At 33.0% G+C, this 26,758-nt stretch overlaps 1 protein-coding gene across 1 annotated transcript in view; it reads right to left on the bottom strand.

Moving 5' to 3' along the window:
• Window positions 1–22,775, bottom strand: part of LOC131673513 (uncharacterized) — a 1,322,481-nt gene extending 1,299,706 nt beyond the window's left edge. Inside the window, exon 1 of the mRNA XM_058951551.1 lies at window positions 22,698–22,775. The gene's annotated coding sequence lies outside the window, so the exon portion shown is untranslated. The remainder of the gene's footprint in view (window positions 1–22,697) is intronic.
• Window positions 22,776–26,758: the final 3,983 nt, after the last annotated feature.

Below are 26,758 nucleotides of genomic sequence, written 5' to 3'. Positions count from 1 at the left end.
TGAGTTTACGGATATGATGTCGAAACTAAGGCTCAATCGTCCCAGTGGAGGCATTCTGGATCGCCAAGACCGAAAAAGGCTCGACAAGTACGGTCGAATGTGAAGGTTATGCTCACTGTGTTTTTCGATTTTAATGGCATAGTGCATTATGAATTCTTGCCACAAGGTCAAACAATCAATAAGCAGTACTACCTACAAGTTCAACGTCGTTTGCGTGAAGCAATCCGAAAAAAACGCCCGGATTTGTGGCAAAACAATTCATGGCTTTTGCACCACGATAATGCGCCTGCTCACACTTCATTGCTTGTTCGTGAATTTTTGGCCAAAAACGAAACTGTAACGATGCCTCAGCCTCCATATTCGCCAGATATGGCTCCATGTGACTTTTTTCTATTTCCAAAAATAAAGAGAACATTAAAAGGCCGTCGTTTTACAAGCATAGATGACATTAAAAGCGAATCGCTGAAAGAGCTAAAAGCTATTACAAAGATCGAGTTTCAAAAGTGTTTCGACGATTGGAAAAAGCGTTGGCATAAGTGTATTGTATCCGAAGGGGACTACTTTGAAGGCGACAACATTAATGTAGATGAATAAATAAATATTTTTTTCATAAAACGAAAATTCTCGTTATTTTTTGAACACACCTCGTATATATATATATATATATATATATATATATATATATATATATATATATCAATACTGTGGACCAGGAACTAAATTGAAAAATCAATTAGCTCGAGGTGATTCCGGTAGAAATCCACTGGACACTGCTTGTAAAGATAACAATATTGCATATTTTCTAAATAAAGAGAACATAGTAGCGAGAAACAAAACCGATCATATTTTAGCTAAAAGAGTCTAGGATAGAGTAAGTGATAAGGATAGTACTTTTGATGAGGAATCAGTTGCTTTTGTTGTGGCGAACGTTATGAAAATAAAAAGTAAATTTAGTATGGGAATCAAAATATCTAAAAAAAGGCGGCAGCAGCAACATGTAAAGAAACGACGTAAAGGTAACAAAGAACGGCAGTCACGAAAGAAATGTAGAAAAAGTAAAAAACAAACGACATCATTGAAAGAATTCGTAAAAGCTGCTACGAAAAGTATTATGCCTAGTAATCGTTCGCTTTTAGTTATTTGCTCTACTATAAACGATACTAAAGAAGCGGTAAAAAAGTTCGAAGATAGAAGGAAAATATATACGAGTACACCACGTATTTTACCAATTCCAATAGCTGTGGGTGGAGGTTTCCCTTTTCCAATTCCATTATTTGTAGCTTTGAGCGCCACTGGTGCTCTTGCTAGAGGCGCTGTTTCCATAGCGAAAGCTACCAATAGTGCTAAGGCCGCTCAAAATAAATTAAAAGAGGCTCATAGACATAATAAGACTATAGAAGCAATTGCTATAAGTAAAGGTCTTTACTTAAAGTGACATAATAAATGTTATATTCTGCATCTCAAGCTGTATACCAATGGGAGAGGTCTAAAAAAATTCTCGAAGTACCTTTACCAAATCGTGCATTGACAGATCTAGATATAAAAAATATGCTCAATTAATAAAAATTGCTGGTTTCTCAGGAGTTTTCATGCGTAATACCTTGCCAGCTAATAGACCTGGCTATTAAGAGTCGGCTATTGTGAATTTAAATGATAAAAATGGTCCAGGTACTCATTGGGTAATCTACAAAAAGAGAGGAGATGAAATCATATACTTTGATAGTTTTGGTGACCTTCAACCACTTATAAATTTATTCCTTTATCTCAGAGTTGATAAAGTTAAATATAATTACGTTAGATATCAAAAATTCAATACCTACAATTGTGATCATCTTTGTCTTAAATTTCTTTCGGATACTCCATAGTATAAAAACACGTATAGTTAAGAATGAAAGTCATTTGTTCTACGACCGTAATGAAAAATACACTGACATCGAGTCTTTGAGGAACGTCATCCGTCTGCGAAACAAATTATTTTCCGCCAATTGAATAATACCAAATGAAAATTATGTACTTGGTCTGGAGAGTTACTAACATTCAACTCATTACTGAACATTGACGTTGATGGTCAAAAAGAAACTGTTTTACCGACTGGTAGTTATGAGATAGAAAGTTTTCTTAAAGAAGTCTTAATACCGAAGGATATATCATTTAATCTGAAACCAAACAACAATACTCTAGTAGTGTTATTCAATGCAATCTCGAAATAAATTTTGAACTGAAGGATTCTATTGGTTCGAGTTTAGTCTTCACGTAAACTTCCACGTAACCGTAGCTTCCGCGTAAACTTCCTTCAAACGAAACGCATAGTTCTGACTTACCCGTCACTATTCTCAAAGTCAACGCTTTACGTGTAGAGTGTAATACAGGCTCTTACATAAACGATCGCAAAGTACATACTATACATGAATTTTTCCCAAGCGTGCCATCTAAATATAAGATTATATAAGTTCCGTCATATGTCATTTACCTTCCAGTGGCCGTGAGGAGCATTGATCACTTACAAATACCTATTGTTGATCAAGACAGGAATCTAGTAAATCTTCGTGGAGAAATTATCACTATATGATTGTATATAAAATCTATAATATCATAATGGAAATTGTAAACAATAATAACAACAAGAGTATTAAGATTGGACTAGTATATATTATTAGACCGAAATGTCAGACAGTGATTAGTCAACAGCGAGCTATCCCAATGCTCACACCTTGCAACATTTAGTTCCTAACAAGTTTAAAACTTAAGCTAAAAGTTATCAAAAATCACCCTCGGGCTGGATAGTATCTTACATATTAGTGTGTTACTTACAACAAAATGGACAAAGTTCTAGATATTCATTCAGGCTTTTGATGAGTCTATAGCTCATTATGAAGTTCATGCGCACCAACCTCATTCATTTATATATTTCCATAATAGCGATGAAATTCATATAGCAATTTAATATCAAGATTTATCTCTGCTTCCATCACACAGTATGATTCATATTTGTGGTTGGATGACCAAGTCGGACGGTACTACGCCAGTGGAGAACACTTTATTAGTCAACAATGCCCTCTGTCGTTTGTTCGAGGAAATACGATATGAAATAAATGCTATTAAAATTGATAAAGTAAAAAATATTGACTAACGAGCCTCTTAAAAAAGTGGCTTTCACTCAATCCAAGACAAAGCTCTATCGCTGAAAATGCCGGTTGAAATGGTGATAACAACGAAGTTTTGATATGTAATGCTCCAGGTTATTTTGATATAATTATCCCTCTCGGTATGTTACTGGGCTTTTCTGAAGATTATCGCAAAATTGTAGTCAATGTCAATCATGAACTTATTCTCACAAGATTAAGAATTGATTTGAATGTTATTTTGAGCATTCCAGTAAGAAATCCTACTGCTTCAGAAAAATAAAAAATTACTTTAATTGTGGTTGAATGGTTCATGCCATATGTGACGGTTGCTAATAAAGAAAAAATCAAATTACTCAATCAGATTGGACGAGATCATGCAATTACAATGAGTTATCGTACTTGGAAAATGTATGAGTATCGAAAATTACCTCGTACAGTGTGTTTGGAGTGTTAAGACTTCCAATCAATTGGAAGTCTCGCTTTGTTATTTTAACATTTCAAACTAAACGTAAAAGTTCAGCGAGCGTTTATTTTAGTAATTTTGATTATTGTAACATTAGAAATGTGAATCTATTTCACAATTCACAATTCTTTCGATATGGAAATCTCAATTTGAACATCTTTTAAAATAAGTATGCTCTTCTCTACGATATGTATGATAATTTTTAAAACGCCTACTATGGTGGAGAAAACGAGCCGTTACTCAACAAAAAAGATTTCATAAAAAAACTATCGCTGATAGTTATAGACTGCTCCAAACAAAATGAAACATGAAAAGGCGCGCCAGTCGATATACGCCTAGAATTTAAAACTGGGGCCGATTTTCCTGAAGATACTGCTGCTTACTACTTAATATTAGACGATCGCATTGTATAATATATTCCAATTAGTCGTGATGTCTAAAAATTTGTTAAAAATTACAAGACGTTATGTTATCAATGTACAAATATACATTGCTTTTCAATAAAAAGAAATAAATTATATACATTGTTGGAATTCAATAAAAACTACCTATAATCATACTATAGAACTCTTTCTTACATTTACCTACAGTTTTCTTTTTTTTTAATATAGTATATAAATTTTGTTTACTGTCATACAACCCCACCCTTTCATACGATTTTCCACATAGGGTCCTTGCATGCTATTCGAGAGAGTGGTCCCCAGCCACGCTGATAAAAAATTTGTTTAGAAATTTATTACATTTTTATTACATTGTGTGACGTCGAAGTCATTCTCAGGTATGCTTGGAGTAAGCGTAGACTCAGGGTTGCTCTAATTTGGCTTGTGCGTAACACTTTAGTCGGAACGAGCAATATTGTTGGTCCAGAAACTCCTAATTATGGGGATAATAATAACCAAATGTTATTATGAGCACACCAGACTTTTAGCTTAATCTACTCTTAAGGGGGCTTGAATGGAAATCCACCAGACTCAGGCTTAATGGATCTCCGAAAAGTGATAACTATGACAGAAGGAAAAGATAGCCAAATAAATTTTGTAACTTACTCTTTTTTATTTATTTCGAAGTAAGGAAGATTTCTTTCTTAAAAGTCACTCTTGCTCTTTCTATTTTGCTTTCGCTCTCTCTAAACCCGGCTAGTTTCCTTCGGGCTGACGATGTTTCTTAAAGTAGTTTTGACTCCTTGAACTTAAATTCGACTTTACTAAATTTTACTGGACTTCTCAAATAACTTGAACTTGATTAATTTTCACTAGACTTCTCTAATAACTTGAACTTGAATCTGAGTTTACTAATTTCCACTGAACTGTTTAAAATAATCTGACTTTATTAATTTTCACTAGACTCCTTATCGCGGCCTTGTGCGGGGCTTTTTATAACCTGGGGGCAGTTGGGTGGAAATCCCCTTCTTCAGGCCCATGGAGTGACAAACTCAAAGTTTTCCGTATTGGCCGAAGGATTTTCTTGGTCGAACCGGAATACATAATTGGTCGGAGATCGTGAGTTTTCAGAGAGAGAGAGGGCGGTTTTTTTCTAAACTTGGGCCCTTTTCTCCAGAGATGGCTCTTAGAGTTTCATTTTTGAGAGCAAGAGTGACGCTATTATTTTTAATTAATTAACGCAAACGAATGTTAATCAGAGTACATAATTGTAATTTTACATTATCACTTAATACTAGGGAATCGATTACAAGTTGAAATAATACTAAAAATGTAAAAATTCTATGATTAATTATTATAAACGAATTTATAATATTTGTAAAATTGTCTGAACTTAATGTTACGTTATTAGTTACTATAGACTATTGTTGCTTATGATCCTATTATTTAACTTAAATTATATGTTTTGATGTTTGAAAATGGCGAGTCGATAAAAGAATGAGGAGAGCCATACATAATTATTTATAATAGAAGGTGAAAGGTTAAATTTTATAATTTCAGTATTTCTATTTCATTCTCTTTGAATGGTACAAAATTTTTTGCCTTCTTAAAAAAGAAGAATTCGGTGGGAAAAATTAGAACGGGAAACAGATTGCAGTTTTATGGCCCTCTTCTCTCATCGGCATCTCAGCGCTCACGTGTTCGGAGACAGCATGCACTTCATATGTAAGTGTGAAGGTACGAAGGGCAGAATAGCGTATTGTAAAAATGAATGCACGCTTGTATAAATTTAGACTATAGATTCTATTGCTTGGAGACTATCAAGAAGAATTTCCCTGCGACACTCGCCTCGGTTTCCATAGCTCATGGGAAGCGATTTCAACTCTGCCGTTGGTCTTAGAAAAATTATTCTTGTGAAATTAAAAAATTTTAATCATATATGATCCGCCTTCATAATTGTATTTTTTATTTATTATTACATTTTTATTACATTGTATTTTTAATTAATTATTATTACATTTTTTTTATTACATTGTATTTTTTTTTTATTACATTTTTTTATATTAATTTTTATTTCTAAGAGTCCGGTTTGAGACACCGTCGCGATCGGACATGTTTACGAGTCGCCCGTGCTCGCGAGTGTTTCATCTCACACCTTGCGGCTCGTGTATGCTCGCTGTGAATTCTTTTGCATAAAATGCTTAGTGTGTGCCGGTGCTTTGTGTTCGGGCCTACAAAAAGCTCGTTTTGTGCAGTTGGTTAGTGCTTCTGGTTCCGGAAGCACTTCTATAGTCAACCATGACCTCTACTCTCAACGTAACGCTTCAATCACAGTCTTCCTCTCCCAAATGCTTATGCTGCGAAACAAGTACAAGTGCCTACCAAAGAACAAGCTATCGTAATTGATGCTGTAGAGGGAATTACGGTTAAAGAATATACCATTGCTATCGAAAATCTAACTGATCCAGCTAATATACGATTTGTATCACGTATTTCTCACGGCAGAATATGTATCTACATGAATAGCAAGGAAACCGCCGACAAACTCACAAATGAGTGCAAGAAAGTTACAATAGGATCTCACTCTTTAGAATTACGACAGCTGATATCTAAAGCAAAGCGCATTATCATCTCCAACGCGTGCCCAATAATCCTTAATGACATGATCATTGAAGAACTCGCTAAATTGGATATCACACCATGTTCTCATATCACACATATTCGAACTGGAATTAATGAACCTGGGTTTTCACATGTACTGAGTTTTCGCCGACAGATGTATGTCAACCCAGAAGATATAATCAAGCTTCAGCCTGCAATGGAGATCAACCTATTCAACACGACATACTACATTTACCTTTGAGCAGAAAAATTGAGCTGTTTCCTTTGTCACGAGGAAGGTGTAACGTGTGTATGTGTGTCGTTGACTCGAGCGCTCAGTTGCTGGCGCTCGCGGAGCAGTCAGCGGGAGAAGTCATGTTGCGCGCCTTTGCCGGCAACACAATTAGCTCTGTACACTCTGCTAACGGCGCTCTTTGGATACGGACCTTCCTTGGACAAGTGACTCTTCGTTGGCTAACTAAGGATGGAGCGACTTTCTCGAATTATTTGGAGAATATTGGAAGTGCGACGATCTTAGTATCAAGGTGTTTTGTCCGGTCCAGAAAGCAGCCCTTCTTTTTTAATCAACGCCGACAATTCTTCACCATGATGACATCGATGCAGTCGTCTGACAAATCTACATTTTGGAATTTTTTAACTGTGAACTTCAGGATAAAGAATTCTTCTTTGAAATCCATACCGCTGTAGTGCGTTTGAAGAATGCAGCGATATCGGCTTAGTCTTTCATTTAACATGTAAGTGATGATTTGAATCGATGAAATCGATCACATTATTAATTTGATTACCATAGTGAGTGATGGAAAAAGAGAAAACTAATAATAACGAACAATTGAAAGTGTTTAACTAATTAAAATTACAAGATTTTGAAATAATTGTTAAGTTTAAGTCACGTAATACATTTCAACGGCGAGTTCAAGAATGTAAATAAGAGCGCGTATGTAAATGACCCGGACAAAGCTGTTTTGAATATTAAGAATTCTGACGAGGCGACAACAATTTAACTTTGACTTTGCGTACTTTTAACTTGTAATTGTTATATTTTGAAAACCAATGGAATGTAACAATTTGAATAATGCAACGACATTATGAATATAACATGATGTAACTGTAGTCATTTTAAAATATTCCTCTATTCTATCCACTCATATGATATAGTGTGTGCATCTTTGTATTTTCGAGAGTCTAATACTAGATTCGATATAATACAATTATAAATGGCGCCTAACTAAGTGGATATTTGAATATTTGTTATTCAATTATTTGAACCCTACACACACGTATGAGTGATAGAGTGGGAATATATATAACTAAGTCCGGCCGATTATCGAAGCAAAAAATAATCAACCTTAATTGCTCCCGTGGGAAAACAACCGTTAAGCGTAATACTAATTCAAAAAATATGGTTTTTCCTCGTGACGAGTATGATGCACAACCGAGTGGACGACGCAGCGATCCGCTCAACATGGAACAATTACAACAACTTGCTGAACAACAAAGACAAGAACTAGAAGAAAGGGATTTACAACTGCGGGAGATGAGACAACAACTCGAAGCTCGAGAAGCTGAATTTCGCAGGCGCGAAGAAGCTCAAGCGAACGCTGCGAGTTCTCATCAGGACGACGGTCGTAACAATAGACAACAATCAACGTTGCTGCGAGAAAAGGATTATACGGCGGAAATTTGCACAATTATGGGTAACGTTACAAGTATGCATATTGATGTTAAAATGCCCGAATTCCATGACGAAAATATGTCAAACCCTTTGCAGTTTCTTGATGACTTTGAGAGATTCTGTTCGATTAAAAATATTAAGAATCAAGATAGGTTGAGAATTTTGAATATAGCTTTGAACGGTAAGGCTAGACACTGGTACGAATTGCAGGCTCCTTTCATGACTTTTGATTAATTCAAGGAAAACTTTCAAAATGAATTCTATAGTTTAGCGATTCAGATTAATTTCAAAGATAAATGGTCAAATAGAAAGTTCAACAATAGTGAGGATAAAAATTTACAAACATATTATTACAAACAAATGAAACAAGCCAATTATTTGAGACCTCAAATTACACAATATGAAAAAAATTTAACAATAATTAAACAATTTCCTCTTTCTGCGAGAATAGATTATAGATTATAATAACTCTAACGATATAATTAAAGCAATAATTAGTCTTGACAGCCTGTACAGTGAAAAGTCCAAAGCTTATGAGTACGAAAACGGTTATAATAGAGTAAATTCAAATAATTACGGTTATTACAATTCAAACTATAAAAGTAGGAATCATAGTGATAAACAAAATGTACAAATTAGTCAATTCAAAATTCAAAATAAACAACACACCTCAAATTATCGTGGCAAAGGAAACTTTTATAAGTTTAAGAGACGCGATATAGCACACGGTAAATCTACTCAAAACTTCCAGAATCATAACAATTTAGAAAACAATAGCCCTCGGTGTTCACAACAGTTCCCAAGATTAGTGCCCGATACACGTTTTCCCCCACCTGTGATGAGTAACGTTAGTACATGCACCGATGTAAACACGCAGCATCAACAAAGTCATTTAAACGAGAGATAGGCGCGTTGAGTTGTGGTCCGTCAGCGCGTCAATATCACGACGATGTAGTAAATGAACTATCGAAGGAGATAGACAAGGAGGACCGCGAATTTGAAAAAAATTTATTTAAAAAAATTCCCCCATCACCTCATTTATTATGCACTATAGATAATAAACAGATTTGGTCACTGGTTGACACGGGTAGCCAAATAAGCGCGATTTCAGATGAATTTTATAATGAGATAAAGAATTCTCAAAGTCTTCTAGAATTACCAGTCACAAATATGGTTGTGTCGGTAGCTATCGGAAAAAAACCAACTACAATAAAAAAACAAACCATATTAAAAATAAGTATAGACGGAGAAACTTATGAATTTATTTTTTTGGTGGTGCCATCTTTAACAAGTAAATTGATTTTGGGAAATGATTTTCACTTAAGGATTGGATTGATTATTAATTATTGGCATAGAATAATACAAATAAAAAACAGAATAGTAAAAGCCTCATCGATATTGTTTGAACCGGCTTCTTCGGAAAGATTGGTTTTAACAGAAACAAAAGACAAAACATGCATATATATTTTAACGTCAAATCGAAACATGATCGAAAATGACATTATTGATGCGTAAATAAATCGCAATTAAAAAATAATCAAGAAGAAGATAATGACAAAATTTCTTACAAAAAATGTAGTATTGATACGATTGAGGATATAAGAAAAGAAATATCCGAAGGTAATGTAATGTCAAGTATAGATGATTACATAGATGATCTTGATAATTTACTAAATAAAAGTAAAGTTAACGCATGTACAGTCGAAAGCAACAATGATAATAGTTTTGCTGAGGAGTTTGATTCAATCGCGAGAAATCTCACAATGATTGATGAGGAAAAAAAGAGCATTTTCATGAGGATGATCATACAATTTAAAAGACTATTCTCTGACAAACCTGGATGTGTCAACAATTATACACATAAACTGCGCTTAAAGTCTACAAATCCGAAAATAAACCAATCATATCCAGTACCATACGCATTGCGTGATGAAGTAGAGATGTGTTTGGAAAAGATGTGTAAAGCAGGAATCATAGAACCAGCTATAAGTCAGTACTGTAATCCCCTTCGAATCGTACGTAAAAGCGACGGAGCGATACGGGTGTGCCTCGATGCAAGAAATCTAAATAAATATTTGGAAGAGGACCATGAAGCACCACCAATGATAACTGATATCATACAAGTGTTTTTCAAAGCTAAATATTTCTCCAAGATAGACATGACGATGGGCTACTGGCAAATTTTACTAGATAAAGAATCACGACCACTTACTGCATTCGTCTTTAAGGGTCGAATGTATCAATTTATACGCGTACCTTTCGGTATAAGTACAGCAAGTAGCGCTTTCATTCGAGCTTTTACAATGGCCTTATCGAGCCAGGCTCCCATTATGAACATTTTTAAAAATCAACTAGAGAAAGAAAACAATCAAGTTAATTTTTCAAACGAAATAAATATAAATAAATATTCAGCAACTTATGTTGATGATTGCGCAATCGGTACTCAAACATTCGAAGAACATATTTTGGTTTTACAAGTCATTTTCTCAAAATTGATGGCAAACGGTTTTACAATAAATTTAAAAAAATGCAAATTTTTATTAGACAAAATAAAATTCCTAGGATTTATCGTATCATATAACGGGATAATTCCTGACCCAGAACGTGTCGCAATAATAACTAATTTTGAAAATCCGAAAAACAAACAACAATTACAACACATACTTGGAGTATGTAATTACTACCGACGTTTCGCAATAAAACATAACAATTTCATATCACCGTTTCGAGATTTATTAAAGGATAATTCAGAATGGTTATGGACGGAAGAACATACTCGTGCCTTTGACGCATTAAAACAGAATTTTACAAATACTGTTTGTTTGAGTCATGTTATCCCGAACATCCCATTCAAAATTCAAACAGATGCAAGCAATAGTGGTATAGCAGGTATTTTATATCAAATAGATAAAAATAAGGAACATTGCATAATTTCTCTTGCCAGTAGATGTCTAACACAAACTGAAACAAAATATACAACGACAGAATTAGAGCTTCTAAGTATCGTGTATAGTATTGCAAAATTCAGAGAGTTTTTGGTGGGCGGGACTTTTGAGATCGTAACGGATCATAAAGTGTTAACATTTTTGAATTCGACCGTATTTCATAATTCACGCCTGATAAGATGGTCTCTGTATTTGCAACAATACTCATACACTGTAGTACACTGTAGAGGAAAGGACAACACAGTAGCTGATTTTCTGAGTCGTAATCCCGAAAGTAAATTTAGGGAATATACACAGGAAACTCTCATGATTTCATCCCTTTGTGATTACAGTTTGCCAACGATAAAGAATGACGAAGTGTCTTCATTGGTAATAATGGCATTGTTCAATGCAGATACCTCATTAAAACAAATCATGAAAAATATAGCTGAAAGGCAAAATCAAGACATAGCTTGCAAAAATTTCCTTAAACAATTAAATAATAAAAATAGTAAACATGAACATTTGCAGGTTTATGAGAACGTATTATTCATGAAAGACTATAAATCAGAGGCATGGCGTATTGTAATACCAAAAGAAATAAAAGATGAAATAGTAAAACTCACTCATTTTCAATTAGGTCACCCTGGAGTATTTAAAACAGTGTCATATTTGAAAAGGTACTATTATTGGCGTACGATGACTAAAGACGTGAAGACTCATATATTGAGTTGCGACCTTTGCCAGCGCGTGAAATATCTCACGATCGCGATGGAGGGGCCATATCAACTCGTCGAGGCTGATAAACCATCAGATCTGGTGACGGTTGATTTTTATGGCCCTCTTCCTCGCGGTCGGGGGGGAGTGGAGTACATATTCGTAGTCCTGGATGCGTTTTCAAGATTAATTCGCCTCTACCCCATGAGGAAAGCCACGACAAGTGCCGCACTTAAAAGACTTATCGAAGAATACATTCCGGAATGCGGAAAATTCGAGAGAATTTTGAGTGACAACGGTAGTCAATTTACGTCCAATAGATGGAAAATCGAATTAGAAAAACTAGGAATAAAGGTTGTATATAGTTCAGTTAGACATCCCCAATCCAATCCCACTGAACGGGTAATGAGAGAAATAGGCAGATTTTTCAGAACATATTGCGAAAATAAACATACCTCCTGGCCATTATATTTATCTAAAATGCAGGAACTATTTAATATAACGACTCATCATAGTACAGGCTGTGCACCTAATGAATTGCATTTTGGACAAAAAATTCAGGATAAAATAACTACATTTTTAAAGTTTCCACAATCAAATCCCATTAATCATAAATATCTTATAACCTTTGCAAGGAAAAATATTGAAAAAAGTCATGCGGCTCGTGCCAAGTGTCAAAAGCCATCTAAAGTAGTAATAAAAGAAGGAGACCTGGTGCTTCTGAGAGTAAGACATTTGTCTAATGCATTAGATAAGGTTACCAGGAAGTTTTTCCACTTGTTTGAGGGACCTTTCAAAGTCGCAAGGGACCTGGGTCGAAATGCTTATGTTTTAGTTGATCCAAACGATCAGAGTGTCGAGAAAGGCGTGTATAATCGCGCAAATTTAAGAAAATATAATAAGGCTTAGTTTAAAGCGTTTTAATATTGGTAAAAACGGGAGTGATCCTTCAGGAAGGATGTGCTTCAATCGGATACTAAACAAAATCTGAAACGCGCCTTTGTAAAGTGTCGATACACTTAGTTATGTAAGAATTAGATTAAGCAATAAGCAAGTAGAATAGTTTGAAGGTGCACCTATGTATATATGTATGTATAAAGCGTATGAAAATTTGCAAATTGATTAACATGTAAAATGCGAGTAAGCTTGAAATGCGAGTATGAGTGTGCTTGGTTGTGTGATTTTTAATGTGGTATGAATGTGTTGTATGAGCGTGAGTAGCGGATGTTCTGATTCATATGAGTCGGAGAGTGTGCGGGACACAGCCTCTGCTTATAGTGTGGAGGGTAATTCAAATTTATTGGGGACAATTGCGGACTTCTCCCTGATTTCTTTGTTTTTAAGCGGTTGACTTCAACCACTAAAAAAGGGAGAGAGTTGTAACGTGTGTATGTGTGTCGTTGACTCGAGCGCTCAGTTGCTGGCGCTCGCGGAGCAGTCGGCGGGAGAAGTCATGTTGCGCGCCTTTGCCGGCGACACAATTAGCTCTGTACACTCTGCTAACGGCGCTCTTTGGATACGGACCTTCCTTGGACAAGTGACTCTTCGTTGGCTAACTAAGGATGGAGCGACTTTCTCGAATCATTTGGAGAATATTGGAAGTGCGACGATCTTAGTATCAAGGTGTTTTGTCCGGTCCAGAAAGCAGCCCTTCTTTTTTAATCAACGCCGACAATTCTTCACCATGATGACATCGATGCAGTCGTCTGACAAATCTACATTCTGGAATTTTTTAACTGTGAGCTTCAGGATAAAGAATTCTTCTTTGAAATCCACACCGCTGTAGTGCGTTTGAAGAATGCAGCGATATCGGCTTAGTCTTTCATTTAACATGTAAGTGATGATTTGAATCGATGAAATCGATCACATTATTAATTTGATTACCATAGTGAGTGATGGAAAAAGAGAAAACTAATAATAACGAACAATTGAAAGTGTTTAACTAATTAAAATTACAAGATTTTGAAATAATTGTTAAGTTTAAGTCACGTAATACATTTCAACGGCGAGTTCAAGAATTTAAATAAGAGCGCGTATGTAAATGACCCGGACAAAGCTGTTTTGAATATTAAGAATTCTGACGAGGCGACAACAATTTAACTTTGACTTTGCGTACTTTTAACTTGTAATTGTTATATTTTGAAAACCAATGGAATGTAACAATTTGAATAATGCAACGACATTATGAATATAACATGATGTAACTGTAGTCATTTTAAAATATTCCTCTATTCTATCCACTCATATGATATAGTGTGTGCATCTTTGTATTTTCGAGAGTCTAATACTAGATTCGATATAATACAATTATAAAGGTCATTTAGCGAAACACTGCAAGAATATAAGTGCTAGTACGCCGAAATCGACGGAAAAGTCCAAAAATAACAACACAACCACTGCCGTTGAAAATGTTACCCCCGCCTCCTGTCACATTGATCCTCGCAACAAAGAAATTCTTCCAGCCATCGACAACACGACTAAATTAATATCAGCAATAGATAAGCAAGAAATATCCCCCCCCCCCCCCAGATAACCTCTTCAAAAAGTTCACTCGCTGGAGCGGCTCAAGTGGCTGAAGCAGCCACTGCGGCTTTGGAGAAGCGGGCTGGCCGGCCGTTGAAGAAATTTAAAGGTATGAGTAAAAAAAAAGTGACTAGTGAGGACGTGGAGAATCAACTAGATTCAGCTAAACCTCTTGTCATGATGAACACAAATAATTACCCTCTTGATTTCAAGCAACTTACCGACTTTCTTGTACTCGCATATGGAGCGACAAACATTCCGGATGTAACTAGAAAGTTCACCAAAGATACTGTTTCTCTTATTAAAATGCTCAATGAAATTCATGATCAGCTAGCCAACAAAAATTAAAAAAATCAGTTAACGATTTATCAAATTCATTACCTTTGAAAGACAAGTTTTTACCGAATCTTCCGGTGATCAGCCGATTGTAATGTATAAAGGCTTGCCTCAAGGAGGAGTTCTAAGCCCTCTCCTCTATATATTGTACGTGGCTGGTATAGTTAAAGATTTCCAAAAGAATATCAGCGTCTCTCCATTCGCGGACGATATTGCCTTATACATTAAATTCAGGTCTATCAAAAGAGCTAAAAGCATATTGCAAAACGCCATAAAAAAGATTCAGTTTAACCTCAGACAACTGGGGCTGGAACTCGCTCCAGAAAAAACTGTTATTTTGCATTTTAACAACAAGAACATAGCTCCAGGTAATGTTGAAGTTTGAGTTGGCAATATATGTGTAAAATCTAGCAATTATGTGCGTTTTTTAGAAGTTTTTTTCGATTAAAAGCTTACTTTTTGCCATTAAGTTGCGGAAATTCATAAAAGATACTCTAGAGCCCTTAATATTGTCAAGTTTCTGTGTGGTACCTGGTGGGGGGCTAAACCAACCACTCTTCTTATACTTTATAAAAGCTACGTTCGTTCGATTTTTGACTATGCTAGCTTCATTCACTTTCCTAATAAAAAAATGCAAATCAACAGACTCGAAAAAATTCAAAACATCGCTGTAAGAAGCGCGCTTGGTCTTTGCATTAGCACCCCGAAAAATATCCTCTTAGCTTAAGCTAAACTTCCGCTTTTAAAAATGCGAACCGCCCACTTGTGTAAGAAGTTTCTTGCCAAAACGCTTTCCAATAGTGGGTCTCAGACCACACGTGCCTGTAAAATGTACTATAACATAAATAAAAAATCTAAAGGGAAAACTAAAAGAATTATCGTTTGCATCCTAGTCGATTGCCACGACGTATTTAAAAGGGCTATCACTCACGAAACTTACAATTTATATCAATTCGACTATGAAATCTTATTTACAAACCTTCCTATAGATGTGTCATTTGGCAAGACACTACTGAACACTCAGAAACCAGATCTTTTGATAGATGATCTCGTCGCGGAAAATAAGGCTCTCGCTCTTTACACTGATGGTAGCAAATCCTCGTCTGAAGTAGGCTCCGCCTGTATATCTCTTCAGTTGAACATCGCAATTAGCAAAAAAATTCACTCTTCAGCCTCTGTTTTCACGGCGGAGTGCTGTGCTTTAAATGACGCCCTTTCCGTTGCTCTTGTAAACAAAAACCACAACATTCTAATTTCTTCTGATTCGCTCAGCTCCTTGCTCTCTCTCCAAAACATTAAACTTGATATTAAAGTGAACCCTTTTATTCTTCAAATCAAAAAAAATTACACTCTTTTCGTACGAACAATCCCTTCAAAACCTCTCTAAAACTCTTCTGGATTTCTTCCCATGTGGGAATTCAAGGCAACGAATCAGCCGATCTGTTCGCTAAGAGTGCGACTAGTTTTGATTAGACAGATTTGAATCTCTGCCCCTTCACTGACCTATATGAAATCTTTTCAGCTGACTGCAAGACTCAAACGAATGAAATCCTCATTAATCAAAGTAGTCATAAGGGTAAGATTTATTTTGAATCTTATTTCCTAAATAAAAAGGTTACATGGTTTGAAAAGCATAAGTTAGATCGCACGGTTATTACGACAATATCTCGCATAAGAGCAAACCACTATAACCTAGCCGCGTAGCTAGCCAGAATAAACATTATTTCGAATCCTATCTGCAGTTGCAACGAAGCAGATGAAGACATTAATCATGTTCTTTGGCAATGCGTTTTATATGATAAACAAAGAAGCGTGCTGATAAAAAACTTACGAAAAATAGATTACTCGCTTTCTCTTAGAGTAGAATCCATTGTATCTCTTCCTGACATTAATGCTTGTTTATATATTCTCTCATATTTAAAATCGTGCGGCTTGAAAATTTAATGTAACTCACAATGTAAAAATTATACTGTATATTACTAATGGCAATGTATGATACTTTTTGTGTAGCTGAAATGGTCAACAAGGCTCAAAAGGCTAAATAAATGAAAAAGAAAAAAAAATTTTTATTTCTACCAACTACTCTTCGTGGTCTTGTAGGTTTGCCCATTATTGGCAAGTCGATAAGTTTGATTGTCCATTTCACTACTTCTATTTTTTTTCGGCAGACAAGCTTTGTTTCCACTAGATATTGGAAATTTACCTGAACCGACATGGTTTTCTGAAAAAAAGTGTCAATTTAAGATTTGAAGTGTTTGTTGTTTTAAATCAATGAAATACATACTATTACCGGTATTACTCCATGAGGTCGACCAATGAAATCCGTTGTAAATTTTTCCAATACCGTAGGTCGTGGTAGAGCTCGTAAATGGTAGTCCGTTGTATAGGCGCTGTTTATCGTTCAAGATTTCGGCGCTTGGCGATTTCTATTAAAGATTTTAGATTTTGATGCTCCTCCACAACTTTTCTCTTCTTTTCCACTCGACTTATAGCCTGCCACTCTAGATCCATTCTAGAGTCTGATATAAGCTGTTCTATATTATTAGCTATTACTTGAGCTTATCTTTTTAAATTTATTAGATCCTGCTGCCACTGAAAGTAACAAAATAAATTTATATTTCAACAAAATAAAAATATATTTCAAATATGAAACTTATTTACCAGTTTAATAATGCCTAACATTATTAAGATGTGATCCCCTTGGGGGATTTCTGGCTTAATTATCTGTAGTACCTGGAAAAAAATATAAATGACTTAAAATTAATTCAATAAATAAAAAAAAAGATAAAATATTAACCAATACGAGTATACTCATCAGCAACTCGTATAGGATCTTCAGTGGTAGTTTGCATTGAGCTGCAGGCTAAATATTTTTTATTAAAAATTATTTAAATATATACTTAATTATTGAATGTAAATCTTAAATTCGAGTATACTTATAGACTTGAAGAATGCTAAAAAATGAGTGATAAACTCCATTTTTCTTTTTTTCAAAATATATTTAACACAACATAACACGAACTAAAAAATTAGCAGATACTGAGTTATAGAACTACTGACGAGCCAGTTTCATCGGGAAACTCTATATAGGAAAACTTCTTACCATTTCGTCACCGAAAATCCTTCTCTTGGCAAACGAGAACGCTTTTTGTGAATAGCAAGGACTTCCAAAAAATTTACCAGGAAAGATACTTTCCCTCTCACCAGGAGTACTATATACATCTTCTTTGAAAAGATTTCTTATTTTTTCGAAAAAGAAAAAAACGTATAAGATTTAATCTTTTAAACCAAGTGTCGAAAAAAAGGTAAACAGCACTGATGATCCATCAAAAATTTTACAACAAAAGATAACTTCCAGCTCACCATCTTGTAGTAGTACAGTTTAATTAGTAAAGACCAGCACAGCGGTCATCTACGCAACCTCATTGATAACGGTAAACAGAAAAGACGTTCCGCCAAAAAATTTACAAGAAAAAATACTTTCCATCTCATCAGGTGTACTACGTACATCTCCATCCAAAAGATTTCTTATTTTTTCGAGTGAGGAGCGCACTCCCAAGTCACGCTAAATCAGAACGAAAGAGCTAATATGCGCTACCAAGCCACGCTGAATCATGAGAGAGAGAGAGAGAGCTATCACGTGCTCTCCACCAACGCGCACTACCAAGCCACGCTAAATCTGAATGAGAGAAAAAGAGAGCTCGCGCTCGGGCCCTATGCCAAACACCTAGCTAGCATATATATACACTAATAACTGTACAAGGTGCGTCCATTTCTTTTTTAAAATTACTAGCTCAGCCAAACACGTGGCAAAGCATTCTTTCTACTTTCATTATTGAATTGCGCAATAAAAATAATAATTAAAATCAAATCAATCTGCCTATAAACTAATTCTACTCATCAAAAACTACCAGAACGAAAGCACTTGAGTCTCTAGTCCCTAGAGACATACCTGTTCAAACATACATATATGCTTAAGTATAGGGATGCGACAAACCCTGTATCACAGGGTCCCTAGTTCCTAACTATATATATATAGTATAATATTCCTAAATATATATATATTGCAACGGTAGTCGATTCAATTAATCGATCCGTTCGCGATTCTTTTACTCGCATGTTAGTTCGAACGATTAAGAGAGAGAGAGAGAGAGGGCGCACGAGAGTTTGAAAATAGGCAGTTAAGCCTCAGCTGCTTTCGCGAAAATACCGCCAACTTGTTTTGCACTGTGTTTCGCAGTTTATTATAAAGTTTTCTGGGACTATTTTTTTACGTGCGTGAGTGCAACAGCATTATAGCGGCAGCAAGTAGCAGCAGTATAGCAGCAGCAAATTGTAACAGATTGGAGAGCGAGGCAGCGCAGCTGATCAATTAGAGGAGTATCGACAGTTGATTTTCTTCAACAACAATTACGGCTGATAAACCGTAATTGCACCGCAGGGTAGGTGCACCTCCCTTTATCAACTCAACAAAATACTTTCAAAAATATTTTGTCAGTCGCGATCTTAAATTTTTGTATTCGCGCCGAGCGTTAGTTTTCGCGGCAATTTTCGAATTCTCTCTCTCTCTCTTTCTCTCTCTCACCGAATATTAATGATTAATTGTGAATCCTATTAGCGTGCGTTAGTCTTTCGGCCCATAAAAGACTGTAGTTTTTATTGATTAAACTTTGTTAATTTTATTCGCCGTTTACGTCATTTCGTTTCCTATTAGCTTAATCGATATATAAAGGCTTATGTTTTAATCCGATTTCATCTAGGGGATTAGGTAGATTAGGTATAAAGTCAGTCACACCTAAGATACATTGAGTGTCACAAGTCAAGTGGCTTAAGGTGAGTTCAACTCGATTGGAAAGAAGACACTCAAACGAAATCATCAGACGTAGAGGCGAATACACGTATATAACTATACGTGTATAACTATACGGAGCGGCGGTTAGCTCTGCATCGTGGGAGTTTGTGCTTAAATAAATTTCTCATTCGATCCTGTCTGTTCATTTGTTTTTTAAATTATAAGACAGCCTCCTGTCGATACATAATTTAACAATATAAATCGATATGTTATTTAACAATATAAATAATTATTAAATAAATACACCTTATATTATTATGTTTAAAAATTTAAAACACACATATACACAGTGAAACTGAAAGTGTGGAACGTAGAACGCAGAACGCATGGGGGGGGGGGGGGGAGTTGACAATGTCGAAGTCAAAATGTACGGGCATCAGCTCAGGGAGGACATCAGCTCACTGAGCTCTAGGTTTACCTACTATTGTATGTATTTGAAAATATGTAAAATTATGAAAGTTCTAAACAATTTTTCGTTTTAAGTAAAAAATTTTAATATGCCGTTCAATTCATAATTGACAGCATACTCGTGATAAAGGTTTGAGAGTATTAAAAATGCGTTACTATAATTTAAAAATACACACCGTATACATACTACACAGCTTATCTAAATAAATCTCATGCCTTTAGTGAAATAAAAAGTTCAATGATGTTCTCTTTGTACATATAACAAGGATAGAAAGTGTGAAAATAAATTTATATTATAAGACATTATTCAAATTAATAATAAAAAATATATTTAAAAAAATATTATTATTCTATTTATATGACCATCCTCGTTATCAGCGAGTCAATTCGTAGAATATATGATGATATGAATAAATGACAGTCAAAAACATTTTATTCAAAAGCATACTACATCAAGGATAGAAAAAGCATGTTTGCTAATTGAAAATAGTACGTCTGCGGATAACCTACGATTTTTATAATTGATAATATATTTTGTTTAATTTTGAATTATATAAAATTTTAGATGAAAATTCAAAGAGTAAGACGGATTTTTCAATTTAGAAAAATATTAAATAGATTAGAAAACTCCCATTAAGTAAGTAGAAAATGTGAAATACCTAAATTTTAAAAATTTATACTTTTAAAAATACCTAATTAAAAAAAATTACACAGATGTATTCATCTTACCTTAAACAATAATTTTAAAAAATTATCCGGTTCGAATAAACCGTTTCTTCCAAAACTTTTATACTTGTTTTATTTTTAACATATTTTTACGCATTTCTTCAAAAATATAATAGTGAATGCGAGTCCAGGGACTCACAATACATAGGAATAATAAATTTTCACTGTGGTATTCCTATTGCATAAGATGTCATTATCAAATATTTTTAACGAAAGATAAAAAGCTAGACACATAAGTAATGAATATTATTAGAATATTCATATTGTTCAAATTACCATAACATAAATATTTATTTATTTCCTTATATGTGATATTTTTTTTAATATAATATACTCATATATTAAAAAACGTGAATAATAATCTAAGAAAGGTAAATAAACCACAGTAAACTATCAAATGTTCTAAAATAAATTTTTTATAGATGTCAGGAAATGACTTGTAATTCACATTAAAAAATTATAATTATTATGTTAGAAACGAATTTCATTCCAAACTACCAATTCTACAATAAACGTCATAAAATTAATAGTGGGGCCTGCGGCTAACAAAATTAAAAATAGATTACGTTACTACCAACTTCGGAGTTATACTTTTTTTTATTGTACTATTATAAAAATTAATAAACGTGTCTCATTTAAACAAATAAGTATTATTACATTATATTTATTACAACGCATATGGTTGTAAATTAAAGTACCTAAATTAATTATTATACAACAATGAAATCTCTTAAATAAATGAATTTATCTTACTCAACAATAAGGATATCAAATGATTTTGATAATTGAGCTTCAGTAATTGTTAGTTAGTTGAAAAGGAAGATACTGCTTATTCATTTTCATTTCAATATATCTTATATCTATATCGGATTGTAATTTCTACGTCTTCGAATCACAAAACCAAATGTAAGTAATTCGTGAATTATTTATGAATGAACTATAAAATTGCGTCATATAATCTTTTATGATCAATAGCTTTTATATGTAATAACTGGAATTAGACATTATGCAAGCAAAACATTCAGCAATACAATATATATATGTAACTTGTACATATCTTCTATAGCATGTGGTAATTATTTTATTTAAACAGAATTACAAAATTTCAAAAGACTGTCGATGCGATACATTACTTTGATGGAGAATATTTGAATAAAATGATAAACTATTACTATTTCGGCATTATAAAAAGTCGTCGATATCTACTAACACGTAAAATAATTTTTTTATTCATAAAATATTTACGAATTAATCATGAATGTGTTACTTATATGAGATATAATATTAAAGTTATTGTTGCAAGCTTTCAGCAATAATCTTAGGCAATAAATAATTTAGTTTTAGTGAAATATTATGACTGTTTTCGTGGAGAGAACGCATATGTAGTATAGAAATACTAATATCTCAGGTACTATAATTAACCGAATGCTCCGTACATCAAACTTAATTAATGGTTTATGCAAAGTAACGTCATAAAAAGTAAAACGAACCACTTCAAGATAAAAGTATTTTTTGATAGTTTTATAGCGTTATTACTTAGAACTTCTAAGAAATTATTTTACTTACATATGAGACAACTATAATAAATATATTAAAAAATATTAAGACAAATTTTCAAGATATGAAAATTTTCTTTACACCAAGTTTCTTGTTATAATTATCGACTATAAAAAAACGAGAATGATGTTTGTTCTCATTTTTAAGTTATATAAATCTTTTTTTTTTGACCAATAAATCGTAAAAATAAGTTGAATTATGATTACACATACGTCCACACACGTACCTACATGAGAAAATTCCTTAAAAATGATGGATTATGATACATAATATCTTAAAACATATTATTATAGAGATTTTGAGAAATTATTTGTCATCTAATACTTCCTCTATGAGTGGGATTTAGATGTACTAGTGTGTATAAATACTATCACATAAATGAACAATCATACCTAAGGATACATGGCATTATCACTGGAGACATTCAAACTGTTTCTATGGTATCTACCAAATGTGCATCTATGCAGAGCTTGCGTATGTATGTTGTAGAAATGCATGAGCGGGGAAAATTTAAATACGAAATTAAAAATTTTAATATGTAAAGGAACGTACTATAAAAGACGATTGATTCATTACTTTTAGAAATATTCTCAAAAGATGCACATTTCTGCCAGATATATTACGTAGATTATATTATCATAAAACGTCATAACTCATAACAATACAATTTTTATAGTTAATAATAAATCTAAGTTTGACTGAAAGATATAGTATTTACACAATATTAGTCCTATTTTGAATTATACAATATAATATATTATGCTTGCTCCCTCAACAGTAGTTCGAAAATTATTAAAGATGACTGGTTCTGAAACAGTTTCAATATTGCTTGTATCATCACTAGCGTTTGTAAAGATTAGATCAAGCTTAGGGAATCCAGTAAGGAGTGTCAAATGCTTACGATTGGGTAGATATCAAGAGAAGGGAATGCGATAGAAAGTATAGCGTGGAACTTCACTACCCTACAGCAAAGGCCAATCAAAATGTATACTTTAGACAACCACACCCACACGAACTTGCGATTGGTTGATTTCCGCAATAGCATTTCAAAGAGAGTATGCACATAATAGACACAACCTATCACATTACACGACACACCCTTTCAAAAATTGAAAAGAGAAACGGTATAGCGGAAACCAGTCGATAACTGTCTTTGAATGAGCATTTACGAATTGTACGTTTTATTGTATAGGCATTCGGTCTCAGAACAATGAAAATAAAAGGGGAATCATGGATGAATAGAATACCAGCAAAGAATTATGTTGAATATAGAATAGAGATATTTGAGAACGTCAAAATCAGAACAAGTAGTTGAAATTAAAAGTATTCTATAATGCACATTCAAATTTATATACAAAAATTTTTTTTATATACATGGAAATTATTGTCTCTATATATATGTCTCTTCCAAGAAGATATTCTATTTTAAATGATTAATTCTTTCTACATTACATTGTTTATGTACAACTACGACTTAATAGAGTATTAAGTTTAATATTTATCACATTTAATAGTTTAGTAATTATTAATAGTTAAATACTAAATGACATATTTTATTGAAAATTGTATTCAGAATATGCTGAATATTGAGAAATAGGAAGTTCGTAGTTGAAATATTATGTATATGTATATTTTGAATATTTTTTATAATTACAATTTCTTTTTTTTCATTTTTCATCGTTATTGTTCTTTTCAATGCCGTGTACATTACGGTAAAGTATTCGATCAATTTGAAGAAATTAATAAATAATATGAACAAAGCATTTTTTTGTTACATCCTTGCATTCTATTACAATTTAATAATTTTGTGAAAAAGAAATGAACTATATATTTTCGTTATACGTTTTTATCGACACGACCTCTGACGAACTTTTATCAACTCATTTTCAGAAATCTGCAAAAAATTGTTTTGTAAGCTAATACTCATATATTAATTAAAATAAAATCAAAACTCTACGTACAATTTTAGAAATGCAATAAAAACAGCACAATAAATAGTAGCAGTATGGTGTTTTAGTAAAAATGAACACATTTTCTTTTCAAATGTATATAGCAAGATGTTTTAATAATATAAATCTTATTAATTTTAAAAGTGTCGTGTGAGAATTTTTAATCTTACGTAAAAATGAAACGTCAGAAAATAAAGAATTGTAATGTTATTAATTTTTTTAGTTTTCCAAGGTTCCAGCAAGATTAGTTATTAAAAAAGACTATAGAAGTCAAAAAATTTGTGTTGATGTGTTTCATGTAATCGAGTTCACTTTCTTTTTTAAAAAACGCTATTAAGCATTACTCATGTTCTTAATGTCAGTATTAATTTTTAATACTCAATTTCATTTTTGATTACTCAAATTTATTAATTGACTAAAACTATTTTTAAAATAATAAGTATAAATTTAGTAATTAATCTTGTACATGTATTGTTATGAGTATTAAACATGTACATTTTTGAAAATATCATTGACTACTTCAACTTAGGTCAAAATAGTAGGCGACTAGGATATTTTCCAGAAGTTGAAAATTTAGAACGGAAATTGGGATGTACAAAAATGATGATAATTGTCCTATATTTTCTAATAAGAGCCATTAGTGCATTTTAAGAGATAATCAGGCTTCCACGTAGATGAATGTTACTCCATTTATTTGATAAAAACCTGAACGATCAAAGTAAAATTACAATAATTTTCTTAAAAATATGATATCTTTAAAAAAAAGAAAGAAAATTTGACTAGCAGTGACTAGAAAATGAAAACAAAAAAATAACTAAAAAGATAAAGTTAATGTGACCGTCGACAAAAAATATGCCTTCACGCTTTGCTAACATCATCGAATGTAGAAGAATAAAAAGCAGTTCATGTCAAAAAGTGAAACATACTTGAAACATGGTATAATGGTATATTAATTGAAAAACTATAATGTATTTTGCGTTGAAAAGCAAACAATACAATAACAATATATTACAAATACACAATTTATATTACAAACATCATTTGCAATATAAAAATGCAAAAATACATGCATATTGACGAATGATGATTTTATTACAAACAAATGATGTGCCGTTAGATCTTCACGGAACTTGGCTCATAAATGTGAAGTATAGTATGGCTATGACATTGACTGTTAATATACGAAAAATTATTAATTTTGGTAGAAAATGTTATATTAGTTTTCTTATTCAGATAGAAAATCTATTTTATTTATTTGTTCGAAAAATTTTAGAATACGAGAGTCCTTCATATACGTAACATTAAAATTAAATCCAGTTACAGAAATAGATATTATATTGGTGTGTAGAGAGTATTATATATTAATATATACCTACACACACATAGTTTGAAATAGAAAACTAGCTTCGTTTCGATGTATTATTTGTTAATTGGTGTAAAAATGTCTGTGGACCGTCAAGTATTCAAAAATTATTTTCTTCTTTGGGTTTTTTTCTAAACGAAAACATTCCTAGCATTGTATAAGTTCACAACATAATGATATTTACTTTTGTAACTGGATTTAATTTTAACGATATTTTATAAGGGTCCTTCGTGTTCGTAAAATTTTTCGAATGAATTATTAAATAAATTAGATTTTTTGTCGAAGTAAGGAAACTACTATAAAATTTTTTGCCAAAATTATTAATTATTAGTATATTAACAATTAATGGAACAGCCGCACGCTTGTATATTACACATTAATGTGCTAAGTTTCGTGAATATATGATGGCATTTAACAAAATTATAACGGCTTATGTTTTACGATCATATCGAGAAAAAAAGTAATAAATGATCATATTTTAGAGAGAAAGAGAGAGAGAGAGAATCGAGATTGATAGATTGAAAAAGTAATAGTACTACTACCTTGGCCTTATGGCTAAAAAGTAATAATTACATAATTAAAATAAAACGATAACAAATTTAATACGTCATATAGTGTTAGTTGATAAAATAAAACATAATAGAAACTGAAAACCGTAGCATAACTGTCGTACAACGTTACCTCAACAAAAAACATGCAACATTTATAAAATGAAGAGTATAAGGTCACCACAGTGTTATTCTAACATAACTGAGTCATTGATGAAACGACTCGAGTTTAGGTTGTAATTAAAATTTCTATATAGAGCAGAAAACTTTTATATTATCAATGCCATTATTACATTGAACAACAGACAACGTAGCGTAAATCTTAAACTAATCGTCGTAGAAACATTGTACCAACAAAAGAACTTTTGACATAAAGTTTTATTTCGTTGGAAAAATACTGCATAACCATTATATAAATGTTTTTAATTTTCATTATTTCTTTCATTCAAATGATCTGAAAGTTGACGTAACATTAGGATAACTTACCGAGAACTGATTGAAATAACCTCAAATCAACGATTGGTATCCAACTAAATCTATTTAAATTAACTAGAATAATCCCAGCTGTATCCGTTCGTCGGCAAGATAAAAAA

The sequence above is a fragment of the Phymastichus coffea genome, unplaced genomic scaffold, assembly GCF_024137745.1.
Source record: "Phymastichus coffea isolate CEN01 unplaced genomic scaffold, Cenicafe_Pcof_1.1 PCOF00013, whole genome shotgun sequence".
Classification (NCBI taxonomy): domain Eukaryota; kingdom Metazoa; phylum Arthropoda; class Insecta; order Hymenoptera; family Eulophidae; genus Phymastichus; species Phymastichus coffea.
Note: the sequence above shows the minus strand (reverse complement) of the source record. Positions and strands in the feature narration are given on the sequence as shown.